Here is a 9388-nt window from a genome sequence, read left to right on the forward strand (position 1 = left end):
GTGGTGTAGATGTCCACATTTTATTAATAAAAAAATCATACATTACTGAAAACCTTGTGTCTGATGCTCCCTTTATCTACCTTGTCAACAGACTAGTAGAACATATGGAATAAAAATAAATAATGGGGTAACAAATGTTAAAATAAATTTAGTTTGAAATGCTAGTGATCAATGAAAGGGAGGGGTAAGGGGTATGGTATCTGGTATGTATAATACTTTTTTTCTGTTTTTGTTTTATTTCTTTTTCTGTTGTCTTTTTATTTCTTTTTCTGAATTGATGCAAATGTTCTAAGAAATGATCATGAGGATGAATATGCAACTATGTGATGATATTGTGAATTACTGATTATGTAGAACGGAATGATCATATGTTAAGAATGTTTTTGTTCATTTGTTATTTTTTTTAATTAATAAAAAAATTATAAGTGGGACCGATCGCGGGAACGAGAGGGCGGCCGTGAATACCAACTCGAGGCAGCATTGAACCTGCGGAGTAGACGCCATGAGCAAAGCTCATCCGCCAGAGTTGAAAAAATTTATGGACAAGAAGTTATCGTTGAAGTTAAATGGTGGCAGACATGTCCGAGGGATACTGCGAGGATTTGATCCCTTTATGAATCTTGTGATTGATGAAAGTGTGGCGATGGCAACTAGTGGACAACAGAACAATACTGGAATGGTGGCAATACGAGGAAATAGTATCATCATGTTAGAAGCCTTGGAACGAGTATAAGTAATGGTTGTGTTCAGCAGAGAAATTGATTGCTTCCACGTGTCCCCTCCCCAAAAGGCCTTTTTTTACTGTGATATAATAATTGGGTCTTGTACATTCTTAATATTAACATTTTTGTTAAACTTTTGTAATTGCCAAAAATGCTTTCTCAAGTGCTTTGAATATAAAATAGAATATTAGCTTTTATTCTGATTGTTTCTAACAGACTTTTCCTGATGCTTATAATTTGAAACTGATTTAGAGATTTTCTGCATTAAAATGGAAAAATCTTATTAAATATGAAACATGGCATCTGAGTTTCTTCTGAAATATTAACTGCAATTTTCAAAAACTTAGAACAGTAACAAGTATAGTTCTACAGAAGTAAAACACAGGAAGTAATGATGTAGTTGTTTATTTTTAATGTGACCAGTAAGTGGGAAAAATTTTTGAATACAAGAATACAAATAAGATTCCGGAGAAAAATGAAAAAAAAAATTATAAGTTACTTTAAAAGATGATGTCTCTCTCTTCATTGGTGGTGTGATTAAACTACCAAAAATCTCATATCTGAAAAGCTCATCAAGCTCTCCTAAAGTACTGTTTAAAAATTAATCCCAATATAAGCCTATGATTATCAGTGGAAAAAACGCAATCCCTTTAGAGAAGGAAATCTGCTTCAGAAAGCAAACTCATGTGGAACAAATGTAATAAAGATCATCACTGGGTTAATTCTATGACAAAAAAAAAAAACTTGTAGTTTGCACTCTAGCAACTTTATAATTTGCAGATTGGTTTCATATGCATTATGTCTCAGTCCTATCTATAGTTTTGATCAAAATAAGTGGGGAACTTAAACAGCAGCCACAACATCTACCTGGATGCATACAGTTCAGTATCAACAAGCCACTGGGGCCCGTTCTTTCCTGATGTCTCTAGGTTTCAGCTTGTTAGATATGCAACTGAAGATGCTATTTCTCCCCTTGCTAATTTCTTTCTACAAGTTAATCAAGCATGACACATGGGATGTAATCAAAATGCATCTTTACTTTTGATTCTTACCACCCCTTTAAAATTTGTTCAGCTGTGGAAGATTTTTTTCCCTGCCCTAGATTAAAAATCTCTAGGGCCCATGATCTCCAAGAGCTCTACAACCACATTAAGTCCAATGCACAGACAGGGTTTAAAAACTGGAACATGCTGTCCCATTTAATGATCAATACTCTGAACTGGATTTCAAGTAGAATTGTCTCCCCTCCTGCAGCCAGAGCTGGATCAGGCATGCCTCAGAGAAGGAAAAATAGTAAGGTTCTTCTCCCTTTCTAAATTCTCCTCCCACAGCACTTTGACTTTAGGGCCCCCTTCGGATTGTAGCACAGACAGAAAAAAAAGGAGAAGAGGATAAGTAAAGAATTACTAGCACCAGCACTCTTATAATTGAGCTTTGTGGCATCTGGCTTTGCAGGATGTTTAAAAGTATCTGGCTTTGCAGGATGTTTAAAAGTAACTGTTTCCTGGGGCACTTTTGTTTACTGATATCTTTGCTAATCTTTACATGGAGATGTAACAAAACCAGTCCTCATTAGGATTTGTTACAGTAGCATCTGCACAAAGGAAAGGGAAATGCAATAATGCTGTAAAAAGTATATCTGTGTCTCATGCCTGCTCTACTTAAGCCTTTGTTGGGCACACTTTTCTTTCTACATATATAACCAAAGTATCCCCTACTCAGTAGTACATGCTCTTTGTTCTAATAACTTTATGAGTTTTTCACAAATTAAAATTGCCTCTGAGGGAGTCATTTTCAATCCATCCATGACCATCTAACAATATCAAAATCCATCACAAGTCTGGGTAACCAGACTGCCTAGATTCAAATCTCAGCCCTGCTGCCAACCAACCAACCAAGTGACACTGGGCAAATTACCTAAAGTCTCTGTGCCTAAGTTCTGTCACCTACAAAACAGAAATGGTGATAGCAGCATCTAACATATAGAGTTGTTTTATGGCCCAAATCAGTTAACACACATGCATGACATATAGTAAACTATAGAATTATTATCAGTCTTTCTCAAGTGAACTGGGCCACAGTCATAGCATGGACAGACAGGCCACTCACAGATAGTTTCTCACATCACCAAATTTACCCACAGGAAATTATGTAAAAATGAATGGCTGTAGGAAAATTAAGTTTAGCTTTCACACAAGATGCTGCAGGAAAGGGCTGCAGAATAACTCAAACTGGTTTTTGCAGGCAGGCAAGGAAAGCACAGCTGATATAAGCCTAGAATTGTCAAGAAATAGGTAGAAACCAAGTTTAAATGAGTAACAACCAAGGTAATGGAAATGTAAAGCATAATAAAAAACAGGAACCTTCCATGGGAAATTTGAATCAGATTATCCAGAAAGGCTGTAACTTCTGAAGCAGCCAATCAGCAGAGAAACAGGGGAGGGGCCTGAGTGCTCGGCTTAGGATATAAATAGCTGCGGCATTCTATTGTTTGGCCCACTGGCCACCATTTTTCAGGTGGGCTCCTGTTCTTGCAAGGTCGTGAATAAATTCTTTTCTTCTCCACATGCGTGTGAGCACTTATTCTCTTTCAAGCATGGTGCTCTTTCTAACAATTTGGGTGCTCATCCAGAATCTGAGGCTTCAGAGGGGGATCCCCAGGGAAGATAAAGGGAAAGTGGGCCCTCCTGATTAAGTGGTCTCGGACTCTGCCATTGGTGCCCACCTCTGGCAGCCAGAAGGACCTGAGACCAGAGGCTTCAATCTGCCGAATGTGAAGAAGGGGGAAATCTGCCTCACGATGATCCGGCAACTCTGTGTGCAGACCAAGGTAAGAAAAAGGCAAAGCATTAGCTTGGTGGTCGGGATGAATTCTGATACGCCTGGCGGTCAGCAAGTACACAGTACGAATCTACGGTTCCCTTCTCCTGTGAGGAAAAGGGCTGGAGTGGGACAGAGTGAGATGATGCCGAACAAAGGAAACCAAGTGAGAATGAGAATGGTAAAGGCAGTCGGCCAGCCAGGGAAAAACGGAGGGGGTACCTATTAAACCCCCCCCCTCCCCAGGAACATTCCCCTGAATAGTCCATAGGGAGAATGTCGGAACATTGGCAGACCAAGGGAAAGAAAAATGTGCATTTGGACAAAAAAAAGAAAGCATTGTGACACCCAATGTACTCTGGCCAAAATACGGGGCAGGTGAAAATTGGCTTTATGTGAGATCTTTAAGGCCTCACTATACAGGGGATAAACTTGGTTATACCCAAATTCTCAAAACTTAATGAAGCCTTTGAGGGGTCTCAAAGAAAAAAATCAGCTTAAACTATACAGTAATTTTTAGCTCTTAAAAGGAACTTGTAAAAGCTACCCAGAGTTACTGATATTTTGATAATTTTCTAGTTTTGTCTCTTTGGTTCAAGAGAGCTATGTCAAAGTGGGATGTGACCACTTAATGCAGAGTGTCTCTATAATAAATTTTTTTTGCCAAATGCAGGAATGGCAGGCTTCCTACTAGTAAGAATGAAGCAAATGGGCGACTGAAACTGCCTTGATGTGGGAGCATTTTCCTGTGGGAGTTCAGTCTTGATGAAAGTCCAGAAATTGGGCTCCTAGGAGGATTATGATGTCTCCTAACAGGAGCTACAAACTACTTCTGAGCAATAATATTGGCATTATTTGAGGTGGCAGAAAAGATGCCTGCTTTCTAATTTATTTCCACAAGAAGCTGAGCCAAGGAGAGGTTAGATGATTAAAGAGACACAAGGGATTCTTGGTTAAACTAAAGATGCATCTTTTCCAGTAAAATTTTGTTGGGTATTACATTTTTTGTGTATCTGTGTATGTGTGTTTTTTAAGAAATGAACTTAAACAAATCTCCTTTTGCTTACCTGCAAAAGTTGAGGGACCAAGTAAAGAAATATTCAGGGATGGACCCTAATAGTTCTATGGCCCAAGGATGTAAAGGGGTCTTGGGCCAACATTCAGGAAAAAAATCCAGAAAATAGATAGGTGGAAATATAAACCACTAAGAGAGTTATTAAGAAAGTCTCAGGTTGTATTTTAATTGTGATGTTTTGCTGTATTCAACTTTACTGGTGATGGAGGTCCTTAAGATCCAATTGAGTTCCTTTCTTTGCTTCCACATTTTATTTTAAATGCAAAATCACCTGTTCCTTCTTTGTCACAGGTGTGGACTTTTGTTTGTTGTTTGTCTGCTTTGAAGTGTTGTATAAGACGGAGGTGGGAAGCAGATGAAAGGGGAGGTGTCCAAAACTGTTCAATGTCAGGGCTGTGAAAATGGATGGCACTGGAGCATCAGGCCAATACCCAGCCATTGCCAGCAGTCGGGATGCATGCAAGAGGGACGGGAGTGGGAGGGGCCACCTCACTGCACCGCCAGGAATCCCCAACCCCACAAAGCTATGTTGCAATGAGTAGAAGGGTCGCTGTGGTGAGCATTGAAGCCTAGGTTACGGGCACTGGTGGAGCTGCTGCAGGTACAGATATTCATGGTAATAGCAAATATCTAAATGAGAATTTTGAAGGCTGAAGTGGAGAAGGGTTCCATGCGAACAGCAGTTGAACATTAGTTAATAGGTCCTGAGAGCATAAGCTCGGCACCTGCTCATCTCCCTCCTCTAAGCCCCAAACCCCTCTTCTACGTGTGGCCGATCCCTGAGCTCCCAGGACTGCACAGCCACTGGCCCCTCTGGGGTTGGGGATCAGTGCCAGGGATGGGCCAGGGATGAGCTTGGCTGAGGGGCCAGTGCAAACGCTGGCTGGGTGTTCCCCAGGCTGCCCAGTAAATGCCAAAAACCAATTCACTTAGCTGAACGGCTTCGCCTGGATTGCCATTGGTGATAGTGAGTTGTGAGAAGGAAAAAGGAAAGCAGAAATAACAAGTTAAAATCATGTTGAGCACAGATCGACCACATGGCCAAGAAGGGATTAAGACAAAGCACGAAGGAGACAGGCAGATGTGAGATAGAAAAACAGTATGGGCCAAAGGGAATAAAGGAGTAAGGAGGTTACAAGACTCAGCAAGATGTTATCACTGTGGGAAACCTGGTCATTTCAAAAGGGAGTGCCTGAATTTAAAGAAAGAAGGTCAGGGAATACTCCTAATACATTTTAAAAATTAGGGAGGCTAAAGCCTCCTCATCTCAGGAGCCCACCAGGAGCCTTTAATAAATCTAAAGGTGGGCCCATATCAGGGAAAAATCACATTTTTGGTGGACACTAGGATAGCTCAATCGTCTGTGACCCATATCGCAAAGGGAATCAAATTCTTGGTAGCTCCCTCACAGTTTCAGGGGTAAAAGATTTAAAGTCCCCATTTTCAAACTTATGATACCTATTGGGAAGATAACCCAATTATAATCTCCTGTGCTGTGCATTCCAGGAGCTGGGAATAGCTTTTTGGAAAAGGACCTAATAATACCCATGGGACTGGCGAATGGGCATGGCCAGAAACTACTATATGGAAGGGTAGCGAGAGTGTTGCAGCATCTGTATAAAAAAAATGCTACTGCCAGTTGGGACTGGGAGGGGCAGGGAAAGGATGTGTTGGAGGAAAATAACTTTGGAGACAAAACTATGGAGGCTGGGGTCTAAAGTCTGAAGGTCTTGGGCAGGGAAAGCAGACCAACCAAGCACTTGGAGAGGGTGAGTTTGTCCCGAAGGCAGAGGATGGGTTTACCACCTTGCAGTGGAGGACTAGTGGGCCTTGGAGAGGGTTGAGCACATTCCTTGGGAATTGGGGAGAGCCTGGCTGCCACCTTATGGAGGGGCTGAGTATGTGCCCCGGAAATAGCAGAGAGCCCAGGTGCAGCCCCAAGCTTGGAGAGGGTGGAGCCCAGAGGAGTATGGTCTCCACAGAGTTCCCCAGGGTTACATGTGAAAAGAGGTGGGCACTGTATAGGTCTCAGAAAGGGTGGGACGGCCACTTCCTGAAGATTTACAGGTCCAAAGCCAGAGAAGAATTTTGCCTTAGGACAGACCATGCCAGTAGCTGACTTTGCAAAGAATGTATTCCTTAAGAATTATGCACTGGCTTTGTCCTCTACTCTCATCCCTAGGCAACTTGGCTTGCTGGCCTAGACTGGACCTCTTGAACTTGCTGCCCATTGATATCAACCTGGCAGTTGGGTCCTCATCAAATTATGGAAAGAGTCCAAACTCCAACCGGCCAGGGAAGAATGTTGGCAATTGAAATAGCCATCTGGACGGCAGAGAAAGGCTGGACTCACTATACCCAAGAGAAAGGGCCAATACCTAAGCTGGACAACGAGGACTCAACAACACACTCAGATTCCTAGGAAATAACTCCAACTTCAGACCCTTTAAAATCACATTAAAGAGAAAATAGCTGGGAGGGTAAAACGGGTTTTCAGATTTGGAGTTTGGATTCTGTCCTTTAATCTAGCATAGTTAATAGTGACCCTGGCCAAAGAAAAGTCTTACCAGGGAAGACAGATGAGGGATCTGAGGCCCAATTTAAAAATGAGAATAATTATACTAATCATAATGTTCCAAATTAGGGATGCAACAAGCCCTGTCAAATTAATAATGATGGTAACTGAAGGTTTACAGCCCCAGACTGTACAGTGTGATGAAAGACAAAATCAGCAAAGTCCCCAAGTAGGAAGTGGAACAAAAAATTTTAAAAAAAGGCTTTACTTCCGGGAAGAACAGAGTCACCCAGGCAGCATTTTTTTTTAAAAAAAGAGAAAAACGGTTGCCCTGAAGTGGTGGGGAAGGGGTTGGGCTGACCGGGTTTTTACAGTTTAGGGTTAAGGAGTTGGGGGGGCAAGGTTTAGGCAAGTTCTTATTGGCTAGTTTTCAGAAATAGGGGGCTAAGTTTGGAGTTGGCAGCTTTCCATTAGTAAAATTTAAACGCTACCTTAGGCACGCAGGGTTATAAATGCTGGAGGGCCTATAATCAATAAGGGAAGTTTACACAAAAATGCATTTGCTTTGCAGAGTGGAGGCTAAATAATGAAAAGTTACCGCAAGAAGGCAACTAATGAAAGGTGAAGGAGATGCTGGGCTGAGGAAGGTCTGGGGTAAGAGGGCTTTCAGAAATATTTGCCAGGGGTAGGTGACATCCTGAGGAAAACGGGTCCTGTCCTCCAGTTCCTAATATTTGGAACTCTTCAATAGCTCCCACAACAAAATAATACTAAAGTGTCAGGGTGGACAGAACAGAAAACTTGGAGCAAACCATAAGGGTAGGAATACAGAAATGCCTCGGTGGAATGCATAAAATATAAAGCCCAGAGTCTAAACAAAAGCAACTGTTATGCTTGCACAATAGGCTGACCCACTGTTCTTTTTTGTGCCCTTTCCAATGGGTATGGAGGAACATGATAAGGAATTCAAGTGCATGGTACTCCTTTTTCAGAATACCACTCCTGGTGAAAACTGTACTGCGTTGTCTTCTATTTTCCCTCCGGTCAGGGGTGGAAAAGTCAAAGTCAAGGAAGAAGGGTTCCTGGACCTCGGAACTACGGTCTCACGTGCCCAAGCATAGGATATGACTGAGGGTAGTACTGGCAATTTCCCCAGCTTAACCACACCACAAGCAAGGCTTTGGTGGCATTATGGAAAAGGTATCCTCTGACCAGTTATACCCAAGAAGTGGAAAGTGACCTGTGCTCTGGTCCATTGACCATCCCATTCACCCTGGCATTTGAAAAGGAGGAAGATCAAGTTGATTTAGACAGTATAGGAGTGCCAAGGGAAATCCCAGATTAATCAGATCAATTACACCAAGGATGCACTTAAGGGAAGAGCAGAACTGGATGCTACTAACCAAATGGCATGGGAAAATAGGGTTCTAGACATCATGTGAGCCAAAAAGGGAGGTGTTAACGTTATGGTTGGAGACAGTTGTTATATATTTATCCCCAATATTACAGCCCCAAATGGAACTATCCTCAAAGCTTTACAAGGTCTGAGGGCCCTATCTGAAAAATTGGTGAAAAATTCAGGCATTAATAACACCCTCACCTATGTTTGAATGGAAACCATCAGCACTACCACTGCAACAGCAGAGGTAAATAATGGGGTGAGGGACAAGAGTTAAGAGGAGGTTTAGCTCTCCTATTTGGTGAGGGTGTGATTATTGTTTTTCTGTCTCTTGAAAAACATTATTAAACATTAGAACAATGAAATTACCTAAAATTGAGAATGTTGATGGAATGTGAACTTTGGGCCCTCTCCATGACGCTGATGAATGCAGGTGGCTAAAGGATGCACTGACAGAGAAGTAGAATGACAAACAATGGTGTATACTTATGAACGAGGGCTCTGCTGCTACAAAAAGGAACAATGTCGCGAGGCATGCAATGATGTGAATGAACATGTGGGACATTTGGTGAGACAAAATAAGCCAAAAACAAAAAAGCACCAATGGTATAGTCTCCTTTAGAAAACATTTATAAGAAAATGTTCATAGGCGCCTAAATTATAAGCTTTTAGAGCAGATACATTAAGTCTGGAGTGGTAATTATTTCTGGATTTTGAGAGGCTGTTTCATATATATAACCTGATGTTTAGAGATAAGAATGAAGCCAAACAGGCTGGGGTTAAAGTAATTCAGAACACAGGGGTAAGGAAGACAGTGTCTATATCTTAGAACCACACATACTCTTTGAGACCAATGG

The 9388-nt window shown here is 41.6% G+C and overlaps 1 pseudogene; it reads left to right on the plus strand.

Moving 5' to 3' along the window:
• Positions 1-434: 434 nt before the first annotated feature.
• LOC143660750 (small nuclear ribonucleoprotein G pseudogene) lies at positions 435-1187 on the plus strand (annotated as a pseudogene).
• The last annotated feature ends 8201 nt before the right edge of the window (positions 1188-9388 follow it).

Source organism: Tamandua tetradactyla, chromosome 2, assembly GCF_023851605.1.
Source record: "Tamandua tetradactyla isolate mTamTet1 chromosome 2, mTamTet1.pri, whole genome shotgun sequence".
NCBI classification, from domain to species: Eukaryota; Metazoa; Chordata; class Mammalia; order Pilosa; family Myrmecophagidae; genus Tamandua; species Tamandua tetradactyla.